Below are 19,031 nucleotides of genomic sequence, written 5' to 3'. Positions count from 1 at the left end.
GGAGTTATGAATCACCACTTATCAAGGCCTGAAGGCCACTTGAAGATAAAAGTTAATGAGTGTATGGTTGTCAATGAGGCAATATCATAGTAATCATTGGTAGTGGAAATTTGGTAGATTGGAGTGGGGTACTCAGAGACTATACTGCTATACAAACATCTGTCCAGTCATTAAATTGGCTACCAATTTATTTTCTTGTGTAATAACTTCTGTCAAGAACCTTTTCAAAATTTTTCTTGTTTCCAAAGATATTTGTATTCAGAATTTTACAGATTCCGTTTAGAATGTATTTGTTTACCAAATCCTAATAAGCCATTGTCGTTCATTGATTGAAATTTCTAACACAATTGTGTTTTAATATATTTGTTAAAACAAAATGAGTCATCCTGACCTCTAATTTTTCAATGTCTGTTTTGCCATAGAGTTACACTTCTTATAAAAATGTCTGATTGTCATAAATATATCTTTAGGAGCAGTTCTAAATATGTTAATAACCGACAAAGAATGTTGCTATCACAATGTTCATAAATTACATTATGTTGTAACCCGATATTAATTTATAAAAGTTTTTTTTTTCAGGATTTAAACTTGCAGTGGAAATTAATACAATGGAGTGTTAGTAGCAGAACAATAACAAATTGGAAGGTGAATTCATGATGCTAAAACCTACACAACTGAAAAATAGTCTAAAACCCACATTCTACCTTTTTTTTCTTCATGCACACTCACTGGCCAACAATATTTTGCATTTTGAATGCTGATGCTGATTTATGGTATTTTTGCACTGCTGAATCAGAAAATGGCATCACAAAATTTCTCTCCACCAGGTCAGGTTTTTGTGCTAAGTTGATTTAAAAAAAAAAAAAAAAAAAAAAAAATCTTGCAACAAAATCAATTATATTTTTATGGCATTATCAGCTGATTTTTGTCAACACATATTAATCCTAAATATGGTTTTAAGGGGAAAAAAATGTTTTGCCAACAACATATATTGATTACCTGATTGAAACATGGATTACTGTAAACTGAATTGTGGACAATGATAAAAGTAAGTACATGTAAATTGCATGTTGCTTCACCATTATTCAAACTTCCAGATTTTAATTTCTGTTTCTTTGAACTCCTATTAATGCTCAGCAGCAAGGGGGTTTCTCTTCAGATTCCAACAGTCAGCCATCATGACTGTGTCCCTCTTTTGGGTCCTGATGGAATCTCTTCCCCTGCTAGTTACTCATTGAACCCAAGTTCTCAGGAAACCTGTCCAGATGTGAAAAAAGATGTAGTGCATCTTGACGCTCGTGTTGCAGGCCAGGTTTCTGAAAGCAGTCAGCATGTTGACAAATTTTGCACAGTTTATGGTTTTATCGTTGCCAGAACAAATACCTTTCCTGCTTCCAATTCCACTGCCATGGTCACTCTAGTAACATGTCATGTTGAATTGTTCAGGATTCAAATTGATGGTGTTGTACAGGATTGTGTCGGGTCACATGGACAAAATTGTTGAGGTCTTTGCTGTTGAATGTGATAGTATTTTTCTTCCGTCTCTTTTCCCTCGTGAAGCAACACCATGTTGTGGAATGTTCATGCATACCGATTTCATAATTCAGTTTAGTAAAACAATGTAAAAGAATAAGCTTAAGACTTTAAAGTTTGTTTTTTGTGCAAAGCTACTTCAAGCCATATATTTAAGAATTTAGAATAATAAAAATCTAAATATTTAAACAAGATAAAATGCCTTTAAAACCACATTAAAATCATTACATTTCTTTCATCTATACTTTTTTTAAAAATTATTTTTCGATAGTAAAATATCTATCATCAGAGAAAGTGTTAAAAAAAAAGTTTGACTTATTTTAATAATTAGAACTTATTCTTTGTGTTGTCATTGAAGTGGCAGGTAGAGATTATTAAACATCTTTTTATATGGATGCTGTAGTTAATTGAAAGCATCTTTTTAAGAAATTTTGAAAAGACTGATAACCTTAACCTGCCTCATGGCAGTTGCCGTTTGGGTGCTACAGATGACCTGTCAGCCAGTCTTCTCCATCAAAATCAAAAAAGACTGATGATGAAATCAAGAAAAAGTAGAGATTAAAAAAAAATCTAATTATTTTTAATAAAAATATTTGCATTTTAAATGTAGTTTCAATGTTTTTTTTTAATTTTTAAGTTTTTGCAGAAGCTGTTTTTTTTATTTCTATAAAACAGCTGCTGCAAAATGTAGAAATAATTAAATCTTATAATCAGAAAATATTAAATGGGAACAATAGGAAAAACTAACAAAAAACGTGAAAATGTTGACAATACAACAACACTAATGATAAAAATATAACCAGCAAAAATAGCAATCACCTTAAAAGAAATAAGTTAATAATAAAGAGAAAAGTTGCGACTGATGAACTTGTGCACTACAAAATAAACAATACTTTTGGTTAAAAGTATTGTTTACCAAGCAACAATATTTATTACAAAAATCCTGAATAGCCCTGTTTTTGGGGGGTTACTGAATGTGCTTTTATGGCCATAATATCTGGTTTTAAAATTTCTATAAGTCATTTGACTTATAGAAATTTTAAAACCAGATGTTATGGCCATAAAAGCACATTCAATAACCCCCCAAAACAGGGCTAGCAACCTATTACTGGAAGCTCAGAGTGGAAAATAGTATGACAGGCCAAGACATGTATAAATTTAGACAACCTGCGTAGATTACGTCTGAATGAAAAATTTGAAATTCTAAACTTTACAGTCTATTAAACTATAAAAATGTAATAGCAAACAACTATATATTAAAGTGTAGTATCTGTTCTTCAGATGCTACACTTCAATTTCTTGTTCTCTGTCAGTGGAGGAGAAATCCTTCACGACCGAGACAATTTTAATTTTTATTCCTTTTCTTCACATTAAAAAACGACCCTGGTGTCTAACACTGTCCTGTGGGGAGACATTGTAAATAGGAACTATATAGACAGAATAAACTTTTTAGGAAAACAATAAGAAAAAAAAATAATTAAATGAAGAAACTAAATTACTCCTATATATATATATATATATATATATATATATATATATATATATATATATATATATATATATATATAAAAGGCAAAACGGTCGCAAGCATGTCCAAGAAAGGCTTTTTTTGCGGGACTTCTCGACAAGTTACTATTTTAAAGAACTTTCCTTATACTACCTAGATTATATCTCCAATTTGTGAACGGACGTCATCTATCTTCATTTGGATCGACTTTTAAAAAATTCACTCTTTTCCATTCCTTTGAGTGTTTGTTTTTTTTGTATAAATAAAGCAAAATTAACTGAAGCAAAGGCAGCAGCCTGGCTTTCCTGTCAGGGATGCCCATAAGGCAATTAGCTTTGATCAATGTGGGGGGGGGGGAACCCATTATATGACAATTCCTATTCATTTGGACACTGCCAGAGTTCCTCCTTTTATTGGGGGTGGGGGGATAAGGACTGGCGTTTCATTCACCATGATATTCTATAAAGCTAGCGACCAAACGGAGTAATTGTTAAAGTTTTTATTTAAGAGAAATTAAGCAAATCATAAGAGTTGAACACTTTTTCATGAAAAATTATAAATGTACATAGTTTGAAATAAAAACGTATTTCACTTAAAATACAAATAAAATTAAATTTTCTATTAAAATTATAATTTTTTAAGTTTTCTTTCACTTCTTAAGAAATCCTGTTTTCAACTTTTCTTGCTCAACATTTGTTATTCTATCAATATTAGTTTGAAAAATATCCCTTTTATTTGGGGTTGAATTCTATTTTAGTCAAGTAAATTACAGAATAAAATTAAATTTTTTTGGGTTATACCAAAATTCATGGTGTATGTGAAACATCGAAATAAAAATTAGGTTAGAAAATATAGTTGCCATCTAATCAAGTTGAAGACTAACTAATAAAGCATGATAATTCAAGTTTATAAACGTCTTTTTTTAATTAAAAAAGTTATCCTTCTTTCATATTTCTAGCATCTAAAATATAGCGACTTTATTTTTCCACAGTTTTCATTTCGACATTTCACATAGATAACAAAACTTGCCATTTTTTTAAATGTTATTTAAATGAATAAATGCAAAAGTGTTTTTTTCACTAACTATATCGTAACTATCACATTAAAACAATTTATCCTTATTGAATTCTGTGTAGGATATTTTCATTCGCCATGATACACTACTCCTAGGCATTACTTTTTGGAGAGGAAACAGTATATGTTTGGTCCTCACGATATCATGTCCCCAGAATTACTTTCTTCTTTTGTATGTGTGTGTGAGGAAAGTAGTATACTATCTATTGCTGTCATGATATCATGAGCCTAAGCATTATCCCTTCTTTTGGGTAAGTGTAGGTAGTTCGTTCATCATATCATCCAAGCAAAATATATGACCAAAGGGAGCATATCTTTATTATTTAATCAAATTGTTAGAATAAAGAAAAAGGTGATTAAAGAACACAATCACGTGTAAACTGTCACCTAACTGAACATTAAAAAACTTTTTAATTTATTTTATTTTAGTCAACTAAAATTAGCTTAAAAGTTTTTTTAAATGGCAAAACAAAATTTTTAACTTTTACAGAAACTTTCATGGCTAAAAAGAGTCCTGCTATAACTTTGCTGTTTAGTATCCCAAATTAAATGATCCAGAAAACCACATACCGGTTAGCCATTGCCACACACCCATTTTATTACATTTTGTGCTAAACTACAAGGCATAAAAATACACTTAACTTTTTAGATGATATGCAATAATTCAGAGTTCAAAATATTTACAGTAAATAGAATTTCTGGAGAATCACATTTTGTTTTTACTCAAAATAGAAATGATTAAAACAAAGAAACAAAAATAAAGAAAGAACTAATTAGTTATATCCCTCAGGTGATTTCTTGTCAAACTTTTCCATAGAAAAAAAAAAATTAATTTTAACAGGTGTACAGACATAGTCCCTCCCTCTTACTGGGGAAATGACACTTAACAATAATTAAATTTTAAATCGAAACAAACAAAAATCATCTATATCTATATATATATATAAAAGCGAAAATGTATGTATGTACGCTTTTCCTCGATGTCCACAAAAGGCTTCTTTCAGAGAAGCGCTCACTTGCTTCACAACTTCTTAAAACTTTTTATATCATCTATAAATTGTAATATCTCGCAGTTAACCACGGAGCTTGCCTGTCTATTTAATTTTATTGACTTTCAAACGTTAATTATTCGACATTTCCCGGATCAGCAAGCGTTACATTCGGTTTTCGGTATAAACAAAAAGCGAAACTCTACTCTAATCACAGGTCCAAAGCCAGTGGTCTCTACAGAGCTAAGTAACGTTTGGTCAATGTCGACTTCGTCATATCAGATGGTAGCTTTCATTTAGAGACAAGGGAGCGGGTTTTTAAAAACAAACAAACCGATTTATTGACCTCATTAAAAACTGTCCCGCACAAAATGCTAACTGCTGAATAGCTATCGCCGTCATGTCAATCAAAAACGTGCACCTGTTTTTTTTTTCACACTTTACTATTTTCCAACTGCGCGTTGTCAAGGCTTCGTTTTTTTTTTTTTTCATGGGCACCTGTTTTTTTTTTCACACACACACACACACCTACAAACACCCGGGCAATGGCGGGTACCCTCGCTAGTATATATATATAAAAGCGAAAATGTGTGTATGTATGCATGTTCGCTTTTTGTGTATGTCTGTAAAAGGCTTTTTTCAGAAAAGCGGTCGGTCGCCTCACAACTTAAAACTTTTTATAGCACATACAAATCATAATATCTATGAGTTAACAATGGAGGTCGCCTCTATCTAATTTGCTTGACTTTGAAAAGATAAATATTCAACATTTTTCGCTCGCCACATGTGGATTAGGCTTTTTCGTATAATAAAAGCGACACTAAGTCTGGCGGTATTTTTCCGGTTGTGATCGGCGGAAATGTCCGAAAGCAATCAGCTTTGATCAATGTGGAAATATTTTCCTTATATCAGACAATTGCTATTCAATTTAGACAATCCCCTTTTTATGGGGAGCTGCCCCCCCCTCCTAAACATCTTTGGAAAATAAAAATTAAAAAAAAGCGTTCCCGCAGTAAATAAAATACTGTCCCGCAGTAAAAGTTGACCTCATTAAGTCATTAAAACGTGCACCTGCCAATTCTAGATAGTTAAATAAATTCAAACGTGTTTCAATTAGAATTTCGCGGTGGCCAAATGGTTAACGTCGCACGTTTTTTTTTTTCACACTTTAATTTCCAACTTCGCCTCAAGGGTTTGGATTCAATCCTCATATTTACCTACCAAAACTTTTTTTTATTTTACCCCCCCAAAGTTTTGATTTATCCAAAACCACACACACCTCCAAACACCCGGGCAACGCCATGTACCCCCCCCCCCCCGCTAGTCTTTGAATAAAGATGAATGCGAATGCTAGGCCCTCACCCAGTCCTCACTCACCCATCTTCAGCATAATGACAGCAGTGATCAGATCGATATTCAATGTGGAGTCAGATTAGATGCAGCATATCAGTTCTAATACTGTTAGCAAGGCTGAATATGTGAAAGCTTCATGAACTTTTGGCAATCAGTTATATTGATTTGGCCATGTTGAATGAACAATACAAAGACCTTGAAGTGGAAGGTCAGAGGAAACTTGAAAGACCTAAGAAAACTTTGATTCAAGCCATCAATCAGGATCTTAGATGATGGAATCAATTCTTAAGACCAACCAACTTTAAGACCGAGACTGCAAACTGTCAAAAAACGTTAGACTCCTGACCAACTGACCAAGAGAACTTTCATAAAATGGATGATGAATCATTTTAGATTGGTCGATGCATCTCTATGAAAGATGGCAGTTTGAAATAACATTTACATCATTGCATTCGAAATAACATTTACATCATTACGTCTCATATGGAAAGTAATGTCCTAGTTGAAAGGCAAAATTTTATGGGGCAACAGAAATAATACTCGCTCTGTAAATAATATTTATCTACTGTAGAGAAAGCAGCTCTACTTTAGGATTAAACCACTTTTTGGTGAATTGAAATTTCTTCAATGTTGAAATATCAGTCAGAGGGAAAGAAAAACAACTATAATTAAATTGCAAATGAAGTCTCTCTCAAAGGCCAATGATTAAATTACACTTTGTTATTTTGCAAACGGTCACAAATTCTTTGTGTCTACAAAGTGGAATCGTGATAGAAGCCATGCTGGTGAAGCAAGCTGTTCATTACTACTACTAAACGTTTTCAACAAGATGTGGAGTGAATTTGCAACTGTGATCAAATAAAAAAAAAAAAAAAACATTTTAAAAGTTGGTTCGGAGTTAAAAAAGGGGGAAATTACTCTAATTTAGAAACATTTCACTGCTTTGGAATGCTTATTTTTTTTTAAATTAAAGTTAAAATCTAGATTTATAGCGTTTGTGTGAGGATGCAATTAAAAATAAAACACTATACAAAGATCAAACAATATTTCTTAAAAAGTATTTTATGAAGAATCAAATGAGGGTAATTAAGCAGCAAATACACTTTATTTAAAAATTAGAAATTATAAAGAATAAAGAAAATGGTAGCGCTGAGTGTGTCTGTAACTAATGTGTGAAAAAAAATGAATTTAGATAAATCACATTTCAATACTAAGTTTCCACTAAACTAAAATCATGAGCGGATTTAAACTGCATATGTAATATATTTGCTGGTTTTTCCATTAAATGACCAAGTCAGGACACATACAGATATTGACAACTCGTGCAGAGTTAATTTTGTGACAGCACTTTAGCCATAGCATGAGTGTGACGTCACATAATGAAATGCATGTATAGGTATTAAGATTGGAAGGAAAAGAGGAAGAGAAAAAGACGCGTGGCAATTTGAAAGGAACGCTTGACAAGCACACAAGTCCTCCTCCTACCACGGCTAACAAGAGAGTAGGCCAGTGAACATGACAGTGTGACGTCATTACCAGATCAAAATGTAGGTAAAGGCATGAAGGTGCCTAAAGTTTCCGGTGTTCAACTACGTGGCCATAAAAATATTTTTCGTTGCCTTATATTGTTGTGGCTGTTGTAATTGTTTTTTATTCTCCTAAAGAAAAAAAAAACAAACAATTCTCCATTTAGATTATTACAATTATCATAATTGTACATTGGGATAATTTTAATGTAACAAAATATGACGGTAAGTGAACTTGTTTTTGAATTTTTATTTCTACCGAAGGAAGTTGAATATTTCATTTTATTTTTTTAAACTGCAAAACAAACAATTTTTATGAGAATATTTTTCAGTCCGTTCTTTTAATAATAAATAAAACCTGTCATTGAGTATTTCCAGTTTTTTTTTTTTTTTTTGTAACTAAAATGATCGATGAATTCAATATTTTAGCACCGGGCATAATTTATGTCTTTGAAATATATTTAAAACTTAAAAGTTTTTGTTCGTTTGTTTTATAACATTTTATCTGTAAATAATTTACATGACTGAAATGGGAAATGAAATAGGAAATTCTCTATTCCCTCCCAAGACATACACAAAATCATCTTAAAAATTCATTAACTAATCAGTTTTAATTAAAGTTTTGATATAAACTAAAAATAAAGAGTACATCAAATTTTAGTTCACATAGTTTCTTGTGTTTTATCTTATAAATAAATAACGTTATTTAGAAAGCCATTCTTAACAGTAGTCTTTCTAACTATTCAGCACTTTCATCTATGAAAAAAAAAAAAGATACCATAAAAATTTAATTTAACTTGAAAATCTTATTTAAAATATGGCACAGTGCGTACACTTCACAAGCACCATTATTATAACAACAACAAAAAGGTACTTCATGAGGAATGTGGACCCTGCGTAAATGGATTTTAATTTAATGGTTGCTCCCTAAAAAGTGCATACGCAAAAGGTTTTCATTGGTTTATTTAATCACGAAAACTTTTTTGAAGGTACTATTTGAGGCATAAAAAAGGTTAAAAGCATTATTTGAATATGAAAAAATAAAAATATTAGCGTGGAAAATATATTATAATAAAAACAAGCACGAAATAAAAGTATGAATCAAATTTAATTAAAGAAAGAAAAAAAATTCAAAAAATAAAATACACGCTCGGTTACAAAAAAGTGCATGAGATATATACGAAGAAAGTGAAAGAAAACCTCAGGGAGCAGCCATTAAATTAAAACCCGTTTACACAGGGTCAAAAAAAAAAAAAATCTATAGATGACATCGACTGGCATCACACCAACTAGTTGTGAAGGGTCAGGGAAGAAGGAAAGTCTGAGGTGGGCGAGTACTAACCAGATCTCTACTGGAAGTGTGCAGTTCAAATCTGGTACCTTGGAGAGGCATTTTGTCACCCAAACCGTAGGAAACACTAATAGCCAATGCCAACGAGAAATCAATGGCTGCGTGCAATCATCTGCACGAGTGGTCAAGAGGTGGAGAACATTGGAAATCTGGAGAGAGTTGTTGTCACTCAGTCTTCAGCGAATACTACAGGTGAGCGATTACTGATGATGGCCTGCAAGACAACTTCTAGTGAATGAAATAATGATAATGTCCCCTCCTAAATTCATCACCACCCTGATTTAATATCATTAATATATTACTATATTTTCTTAGTTTTTAACCAATGTTCACATAATAGTATGGTTGTCTTTTAGTAGATATGTTAACCTCATTTCCGTATTCATGTATTCTGCACTGAAACGAAAATGAAGACTACAGCGGAGTATAAGATTCCTAACCACATAACTGATGAAAATATGCTACACATTTTGATGAAAAACATGGGAAAAAAATGAACATAGAACAAAAAACCAAAACTTTAAATATAATTTCTGTATTAAAAGTAATAGTTATTTAAATATTTCAACATATAATCTTGTGGGGAAAATCTAGCTCCTCAATAAGGGGCATTCTGGATAGGAACAAAAATAAACATTTTCCTAGTCATGAAAGGCTTCTCCTCCACCGGTGAATTCTAGCATCAGAACAGATACTATACTGTGATCTTGTCTCAAAGGCCAAGAATAGGGTGAGAAAGGAAAAAGGGTGAGAAAGGAAAAAGGGTGAGAAAGGAAAAAGGGTGAGAAAGGAAAAAGGGGGAGAAAGGAAAAAGGGGGAGAAAGGAAAAAGGGGGAGAAAGGAAAAAGGGGGAGAAAGGAAAAAGGGGGAGAAAGGAAAAAGGGGGAGAAAGGAAAAAGGGGGAGAAAGGAAAAAGGGGGAGAAAGGAAAAAGGGGGAGAAAGGAAAAAGGGGGAGAAAGGAAAAAGGGGGAGAAAGGAAAAAGGGGGAGAAAGGAAAAAGGGGGAGAAAGGAAAAAGGGGGAGAAAGGAAAAAGGGGGAGAAAGGAAAAAGGGGGAGAAAGGAAAAAGGGGGAGAAAGGAAAAAGGGGGAGAAAGGAAAAAGGGGGAGAAAGGAAAAAGGGGGAGAAAGGAAAAAGGGGGAGAAAGGAAAAAGGGGGAGAAAGGAAAAAGGGGGAGAAAGGAAAAAGGGGGAGAAAGGAAAAAGGGGGAGAAAGGAAAAAGGGGGAGAAAGGAAAAAGGGGGAGAAAGGAAAAAGGGGGAGAAAGGAAAAAGGGGGAGAAAGGAAAAAGGGGGAGAAAGGAAAAAGGGGGAGAAAGGAAAAAGGGGGAGAAAGGAAAAAGGGGGAGAAAGGAAAAAGGGGGAGAAAGGAAAAAGGGGGAGAAAGGAAAAAGGGGGAGAAAGGAAAAAGGGGGAGAAAGGAAAAAGGGGGAGAAAGGAAAAAGGGGGAGAAAGGAAAAAGGGGGAGAAAGGAAAAAGGGGGAGAAAGGAAAAAGGGGGAGAAAGGAAAAAGGGGGAGAAAGGAAAAAGGGGGAGAAAGGAAAAAGGGGGAGAAAGGAAAAAGGGGGAGAAAGGAAAAAGGGGGAGAAAGGAAAAAGGGGGAGAAAGGAAAAAGGGGGAGAAAGGAAAAAGGGGGAGAAAGGAAAAAGGGGGAGAAAGGAAAAAGGGGGAGAAAGGAAAAAGGGGGAGAAAGGAAAAAGGGGGAGAAAGGAAAAAGGGGGAGAAAGGAAAAAGGGGGAGAAAGGAAAAAGGGGGAGAAAGGAAAAAGGGGGAGAAAGGAAAAAGGGGGAGAAAGGAAAAAGGGGGAGAAAGGAAAAAGGGGGAGAAAGGAAAAGGGGGAGAAAGGAAAAAGGGGGAGAAAGGAAAAAGGGGGAGAAAGGAAAAAGGGGGAGAAAGGAAAAAGGGGGAGAAAGGAAAAAGGGGGAGAAAGGAAAAAGGGGGAGAAAGGAAAAAGGGGGAGAAAGGAAAAAGGGGGAGAAAGGAAAAAGGGGGAGAAAGGAAAAAGGGGGAGAAAGGAAAAAGGGGGAGAAAGGAAAAAGGGGGAGAAAGGAAAAAGGGGGAGAAAGGAAAAAGGGGGAGAAAGGAAAAAGGGGGAGAAAGGAAAAAGGGGGAGAAAGGAAAAAGGGGGAGAAAGGAAAAAGGGGGAGAAAGGAAAAAGGGGGAGAAAGGAAAAAGGGGGAGAAAGGAAAAAGGGGGAGAAAGGAAAAAGGGGGAGAAAGGAAAAAGGGGGAGAAAGGAAAAAGGGGGAGAAAGGAAAAAGGGGGAGAAAGGAAAAAGGGGGAGAAAGGAAAAAGGGGGAGAAAGGAAAAAGGGGGAGAAAGGAAAAAGGGGGAGAAAGGAAAAAGGGGGAGAAAGGAAAAAGGGGGAGAAAGGAAAAAGGGGGAGAAAGGAAAAAGGGGGAGAAAGGAAAAAGGGGGAGAAAGGAAAAAGGGGGAGAAAGGAAAAAGGGGGAGAAAAGGAAAAAGGGGGGGGGAGAAAGGAAAAAGGGGAGAAAGGAAAAAGGGGGAGAAAGGAAAAAGGGGGAGAAAGGAAAAAGGGGGAGAAAGGAAAAAGGGGGAGAAAGGAAAAAGGGGGAGAAAGGAAAAAGGGGGAGAGAAAGGAAAAAGGTTGGTTGGTTGGTTGTTTGTTTGTTTTACAGCATATCAACCCTTTTCAGGTTATTTAATGCCGAATCCAGTGATTTTGAAGAACAATTTTTTTAATAGAATATATTTGTTGTTTTCAAGTCAGTTTCTATTTAACCCATAGTTGGGACCCTTACAGGTCAGAGTGGATCTGGGAGCAATGGCAATTAAAGGGTGGCTCCACACTCCTTAAAGCCCCCAAGCTGGGGCCTCACCATCGGATATAGTTTAAGGTCATATCCAGGACCGGTCAGAAAGGAAAAAGGGGGAGAATGTTACATGATAAAGGGGCTGTCCCCTTTTCATGAAAGTAAAAAAATAGGGAATTAGTTAAATGTAAATATGAAATAGGTAGTCAAGGATTCGAACTTGTGAAGCTAGATTTGAAAATTCCAATCATAAGTTAAAATAAATACAAAATGTTATTGAAATAAAGAATGTGGACTTGCAATTGTTTAGCTTACATATCGGAAAAGGAATGTAATAATGAAATTTGTTTCTGTGAAAATTAAAATAAGGAATTTAATCGTCAATTGAAATTGTAAACATTTTGTAAAGAGGTTATTTGAAAAATAGGTTACTGAACTCGGGGTCATGTCAAGTTTGGCAACGTGATGCATGTCATCCAACGTGCTTTATGAGCACATGTTTAATCATGCGATGACGTGATGAGTTCTCAATATAGGTAGCGTTTTTAGATGCAGTCTGAGAGAAGAGTCAGAGAGAAGCAGAGAGATTCAGACCGATTCTCCGTTAGAATCGAGGCACTTTCTAGAAGTGAGAGGGTTTTAGAAATAACCATGTAACAACTTTGAATCCCTGAGATAAAATCATGTCCTACCGGTCGAAGATGAAATAAAGAACGTCAACATGTGTTTTTGTATCTGCGTCTGTGTTATTCAACAGAAAAGGTATTGTCCATTTATATCATACTAGTCGTTGCCAGAGTGTTTGGAGGCGTGTGTGGTTGTTAATGAAAACCTAAGAATAAGCGAAGTAAAAAAAAAAAAAAAAAAAAAAAAAAAAACAGAAAAACGAACGTTAAAACTTATCTGAAAAATAAAGCGGTGGGAATCAAAACATCGAAAAAAAAAAAAAAACACAAACAAAACTAACGTAAGGCAAACGATCGATGTTAAATGTAAAAATCGAAAAAACAAAAAAGAAAACAGAAAAACGAACGTTAAAACTTCTGAAAAATAAAAACAAAAAAAAATAAATAAAACACGTGAAAAATAGCTTAAAATTTTAAAAATCGGTGGGTACCCGGGTGTTTTTGGTGTGTGTGGTCGGTCGGGGGTGGGGGTGTTAATGAAAACCTAAGAATAAGCGAAGTAAAAAAAAAAAAAAGAAAAAAAAAAAGAAAAACAAACGTTACGTGAAAAATGGCTTAAATAACACTGCTTCAATATTAAAATTTAAAAAAATCGAAAAAAAAAAGTCTCACACCACGATTCAAACCCAAAACGTTTAGATAACGAACCAATGCTCTAACCAACTGAGCTAACACGACGTACATGAAATTGTGTCAGTTCTTCAAATATTTAAACTAAATCAGTTTATGACGTCATCTGATGCATGCATAGAACCAATCTCGTCATGAGAGGACGGTTTTTGTTGACCCCTCCCCTGTAGAAAATTGTTGATTTCAGGGTGAAAAAATTAACGTTTTTGGCCAATTTTTCGATATTTTTCAGGCGAAGGATGGAGCTTTAGTATGATATCAAATTTGTTAATTTTTGTTCTATCTGTCTAAAGTTTTTAACGGACACACAAACACACATACATACATTTTCGCTTTTATAAATATATACTAGCGAGGGGTACCCGGTGTTGCCTGGGTGTTTGGAGGTGTGTGTGGTTTTGGGTAAATCAAAACTTCGGGGGGGGGGGTAAAATAATAAAAAAAAAAGCTTTAGTAGGTGAGTATGAGGATCGAACCTGAACCCTTGAGATGAAGTTGGAAATTAAAGTGTGAAAAAAAAAAAAAAACCCTGCGACGTTAACTATTGGGCCACCGAGAGGTACTAACGGAAACACGTTTAAATTTATTTAATTACTTAAATTTGGCAGGTGCACGTTTTAATGACTTAATGAGGTCAACTTTGACTGCGGGATAGTATTTCATTTACTGCGGGAACGCGTTTTTTTATTTTTATTTTCCCAAGATGTTGGTAGCGTCCAAATTGAATAGCAATTGTTTGATAGGAAAATATTTCCACATTGATCAAAGCTGACTGCTTTCGGACATTTCCGGCGATCACGACCGGAAAAATACTGCCAGACTTAGTGTCGCTTTTATTATACGAAAAAGCCTAATCCACATGCGGCGAGTGACAAATGTTGAATATTTATCTTCCCGAAGTCAAGCAAATTAAATAGATAGACGAGCTCCGTTGTTAAACTCAAGAGATATTACGATTTATATGTGATATAAAAAGTTTTAAGTTGCGAGCTGACCGAACGCTTCTCTGAAAAAAGCCTTTCTTGGACATACACACATTTTCGCTTTTATATATATAAACTAGCGGGGGGTACCCGGCATTTTCCCCGGTGTTTGTAGGTGTGTATATGGGGGGGGGGAGAGTAAGTAATAACCTTGAAACGATGTTAAAAAACTCGGGGGGGGGGAAAAACAAAAAAACGCTGTGTGTATAGGGGTGGTAAACTAAAGAATGGTGTTTATTTGCTCCCCCACCGAGCAAATTAGGCACAAGGCCGATTTTTTATGTGAGGAGTGAAGGGGAAATGGGGACCAACTCCCCGGGGAGTAGGATAGTGACAATTGGTATGAAGGGTTGCCCCTACATTGACCAAGGTTAGGGTCTTTGCTTGCAGTATCTGCCGGAAAGATGGTATTTATTTGCTCCCCCACCGAGCAAATTAGGCACAAGGCCGATTTTTAATGTGAGGAGTGAAGGGAGGGGGAAGGGGAAAAGGGGACCCGCTCCCGAGAGGTGGGAAATGGGAGCTGGTTAAAGGTCAGACATGTGGGGTTGCCCCCACATCTGGTCCTTGCTAGTCATAGCCAGTCATAGCTTGCAGTATCTGCCGGAAAGATACTACACTTTGATCTTGTCACCCGTGCCACAGAGGGCCGGGGACACCATGTTAGCTTTGAATTAGTTTCGCTTTTTATATGAAAAAGCCCAATCAACACGTGAGAAGCCAAAATAGCAATAATTTTGTAAAAGTCGCTGTAAGTAAATATAGATGCTACGCGCTTTCCCAAATTGTAGATATTATATAGGAGGTATATAAACAGTTGTAAGCGATAGTAAACCCCCCCCCCCGGAAGCGTGTGCAAAAGAAGCCATACACAAAATGGTCACAAACATTTTGCCTTTTATATATATAGAAGATAGAACTTTGTGAAAATCATCATCTCAAAAATAGGTAAGAAATATATGTATCAATATTTATAAAAGCACTCCCGTTCATACAGAACTGTCTCTCTCTTTATTTTTATATCTGTTTATGTCTCCAATATGCTATATCTTATAACATGAACACTTTTAAGACTTATCACTCTAAGACTCTCACAAATATGAACAACAAATAACATCAGTCCTCTTCTAATAAGAATTACAGAACATATACGAATATTTGGTGCCGTATTTGGTACTTCTAAAAATAACACCCTTATGCAACAAGGAAAAAAGGAAAAAAAAAAGCAAAGAAAGGAAAAAAGAAAAAGGAACCGAGAAACAGAAGGGAAAAAGGGGTTAAAAAGATGACATTGTCATAAGGAATGAGAGAGGGGGGTGAACACATTTGAAATCATTTAATAAGTAAGGTAGGGAAAGTGTAAAAAAAACTTAGGGAACATTAAAAACGAAAGAGGTCGGCTCAAGGGGGTAGATAAAAACAGGGTTGCGGAGTTGGAGTCAGGGAGGGAGTCGGATTTCTAAAAGTACTAGGAATCGGAGTCGGAATTAAAAAATTTTTTTTAAATGGTTTTCCTGTTTGGTTTTACCAGTTGCACAATTTAGCAGTTTTTGTAATGTCTTGTTCTTATTTTTTGAGATGTATCATATTTCATAATTCTGTCTTTGAGTGAAATCACTGGATAACAATCAGATTGTAATCCGAAAGTTATCCAGTTCCTGAATGGAATTTGGCAATTTGATTAGTCCAGGATCGATCCAAAATTACAACCTTATCCAAAAAAAAAAAAAAAATGGGCATAAATCAATTTGTGCTGCCACCATGTGATAACATTGTATATGATTAACTAATCTAAACAAAAATAGCTGATTATGGATGAAACAGTGTATCCCAGTGATTTTTCTTTTCCTTCATTTTCGGTAGTTTATCACATTTTTCGTTAATAGAGATATGCTAAAATATGATAAAGCTACTTCAGAATATGAAAATTATACATTTATCAAATTTAGTGGTTTGAAATAACGAAATTGAAAACAGGGGTTACTAATGAATATAATAAACCTATAAGTGAATCAATGAAAAATAGGAATCAGAGTAAAGAAATTTACGAAGCATCTTAATCTAATTAAAAACTCATTCTGTTATAAAGACAGTTGCAAATTAGACCTAAGTGTATCAGATATTTATGCATTAACCCATAACCATAATAGTCAAAAAAAAAAAATATCTTGGCCAAATCTTATACATTGTGTAATGTGACTTTGGTAAAGACAAATAGTGATACAAGTCGATGCTGGAATAGTAACAGGGTTAGGGTGGAGAGTTGCAAATTACCAGAAAAAAGTGACCACATAATATATTTTTCCCTTTAATATTGTCAATATTTGAGGAAATGATTTTAAATTGTGAAATAATTTATGATACTGCTAAGATAATGGTATTATCGAATAATGTCCGCCTGTAAAATTAGACAAGGTATGACTGCCAGCAGATACATCTTTTCATAGAATAGACGGACTTTGGTATTTTGGCCCTTTGCATCTCATAAAGCCAAATAGATCCTAGCTAAAATCTGTCTCCATAAAATAGGTCCCAAAGATAAGGTAAAAAGGTTAGGAAAAATACTAGTCTAGCTAGAGTAATAGCATAATGATGGCATAAACATATATAATTAGTACTTGTCTTATGCTCTATATAACTTGAAAATTAAAGTAAGGTAGATAGCCATGCACTCAAGTAGTGATTCGGACCTAGGCGAAAGGGATATTATATATATATATGCCAATTTAGCAGTTTTCTGCTAGATCTGGAAATTTTGTTTGCAATCTAGCAAGGAAAATTTTGATCTAGTGGCTAGCGGGTTTTTTCTAGAAAATCTGGAGATATTTGGCATCCACACACCCACAATTTTAAATGACAAAATAAAGAAAAGCGCTTGAAAACACTTTAAAACATAAACTAATTCATGTAGGTAGAAAAGTAGCATTTATTGCCTTTGGTAACAATTTATTGACTATTTGTTTTATTTTTCACCATTTTTTTTCGCCTAACCATTCTTAAAACTTGCTATAAAATCACTTTTTCCAAGTACATTTGGGGGGGGGGGGAGTCAGCCTATGTAGTTTAAAATACGATCCAAGCATCCCCTTTGATTTAGAAGTATTTATTCACTTGATTAAAGTGTAAAAAAGTTAACAGTTGAAAATTGTAAAAAGCAAAAATAACAGCAAAAAAATAAGAAAAATAAACTCGTACCAAACACAGTAGCATTTAATTATTTACCAACCTGTATACTTCTAACATGCTAAAACAATCGCTTAACGGGCGTAATTTCTCAAAGGTTGTAAACAAATGACTTATTCTACCACTAACACTAAGTTCGAGTTGCACTCCCAAATGTAAAGTTAGTGATAATCATAGATTTTTAATATAAGTTTTCAAGAATGAAGTCCCCAATGGTTAAACAACAAGCAATCAGCTAATTGTTGTAAAGACAACTAAAAGAAATGAAAAAAAAAAAGAAAATTAAACAGTTTCAGCACGTATAAAAGATACTTGAATTTTACTGCATTTGGTATCAGGTATTTGTTGATTTTTGTTATTGTTTACAATTTTTCGACTGTTAATTATTCTACACTTTAACAAATGACTGTTGTTCTTACTTACTTGGCCCTCACCCAAAGCCAACATTCATAATTTTACTTATTTTTATTAATTTTTTCAACATTTATTATTCCATTTAATTGTCAGCGTGAACCCCCTTTTTTAAAATGCAGCATATGTTAACATTACAGCAAAATTTATTGCGTTTATTTTTTAGCAAACATTAACAATAGAAAGTTTTCCACCTGTGAAAAAAAAAAAAAAAATTTCCTACGATGGTAAAGGTCGGTTTTTAATGTAGTGAAAATCCTGGAGTATATGTAGACCCAATGAATAGTGTTGTTATCTGACACTCAGAAAGATAAAGCGAAATCGGCACTTTGTGACCTTGCTGTGAGGATTTTGGGCTTAAATTCAAAGGCATCTACTGAAGATCCAGACACTATTTCAACCACAGACTCAGAGGGAACCTGCGATAAAGAGGATTTTGAAAAGCTTTTGGATCAAGAAGATCATAAAGCAAGGTCAAAGCGGCGTAAGCTACAGGAAACAGCTAAAACGCTATCTTCAGTGAATAAAGCCTTAGCAAGTTTCAAGCTAGACTTTCATGCTGCATTACAAGTAGAACAACTAGATAGAAAGTCTAAGTTAAATGTTCATGAAGCTATAAAGCAGTACCCTGCGATAGTGAAAGAATCTGCAATGTTGGCAGCAGCACTTCGTCCAACACAAGTGAGTGTTGAACGTTTGTTTTCAGCGCTAAGGCTAATCAGGACAGACCAAAGGACTGCAATGAAAGAGAAGCTCACTGAAGCCATCTTGTCTTTGAGAGTAAATTATTAAATTCTTATTTGCAACTTTCAATTCTATAATCATAAATAAAGCCTATTTTTTATGTTTACAAATAAGACATTTTCATAGATTGATTTTTTTCCCCTAATATTGTGATAGAAGATTTATGAGAATGGACAAATGCAATAACAGATGAGTTTTTCGGGAGAGGAGAGGGTACAAAGGAAAAAGAAAATATATAGCTTGAAGTGCAACTCTGCTATGACACATTTGAATATGCTGATAGGCTGGTA

General features: G+C 34.5%; 1 protein-coding gene and 1 long non-coding RNA gene across 9 annotated transcripts in view; one reads left to right on the top strand and one right to left on the bottom strand.

Moving 5' to 3' along the window:
• LOC145277842 (uncharacterized) overlaps positions 1-715 on the top strand; it is a 311,077-nt gene extending 310,362 nt beyond the window's left edge. Inside the window, exon 3 of one of the 2 annotated variants that reach the window (XR_013868218.1) lies at positions 580-715. This is a non-coding gene — a long non-coding RNA (uncharacterized LOC145277842). The remainder of the gene's footprint in view (positions 1-579) is intronic. The other variant, XR_013868219.1, reaches the window with a different exon arrangement.
• The window catches only part of LOC145277840 (serine/threonine-protein kinase PAK 2-like), a 299,605-nt gene that overhangs the window by 88,835 nt on the left and 191,739 nt on the right, over positions 1-19,031 (bottom strand). The window contains exon 1 of one of the 7 annotated variants that reach the window (XM_080129782.1): positions 12,797-12,936. The exons of the other annotated variants lie outside the window; for them this stretch is intronic. The gene's annotated coding sequence lies outside the window, so the exon portion shown is untranslated. Of the gene's footprint in view, positions 1-12,796; positions 12,937-19,031 lie in introns of those variants that run through there. 7 annotated transcript variants of the gene reach the window in all.

This window comes from Euprymna scolopes, chromosome 6 (assembly GCF_053919585.1).
Source record: "Euprymna scolopes isolate OS-2025 chromosome 6, ASM5391958v1, whole genome shotgun sequence".
Taxonomy (NCBI): domain Eukaryota; kingdom Metazoa; phylum Mollusca; class Cephalopoda; order Sepiida; family Sepiolidae; genus Euprymna; species Euprymna scolopes.
Note: the sequence above shows the minus strand (reverse complement) of the source record. Positions and strands in the feature narration are given on the sequence as shown.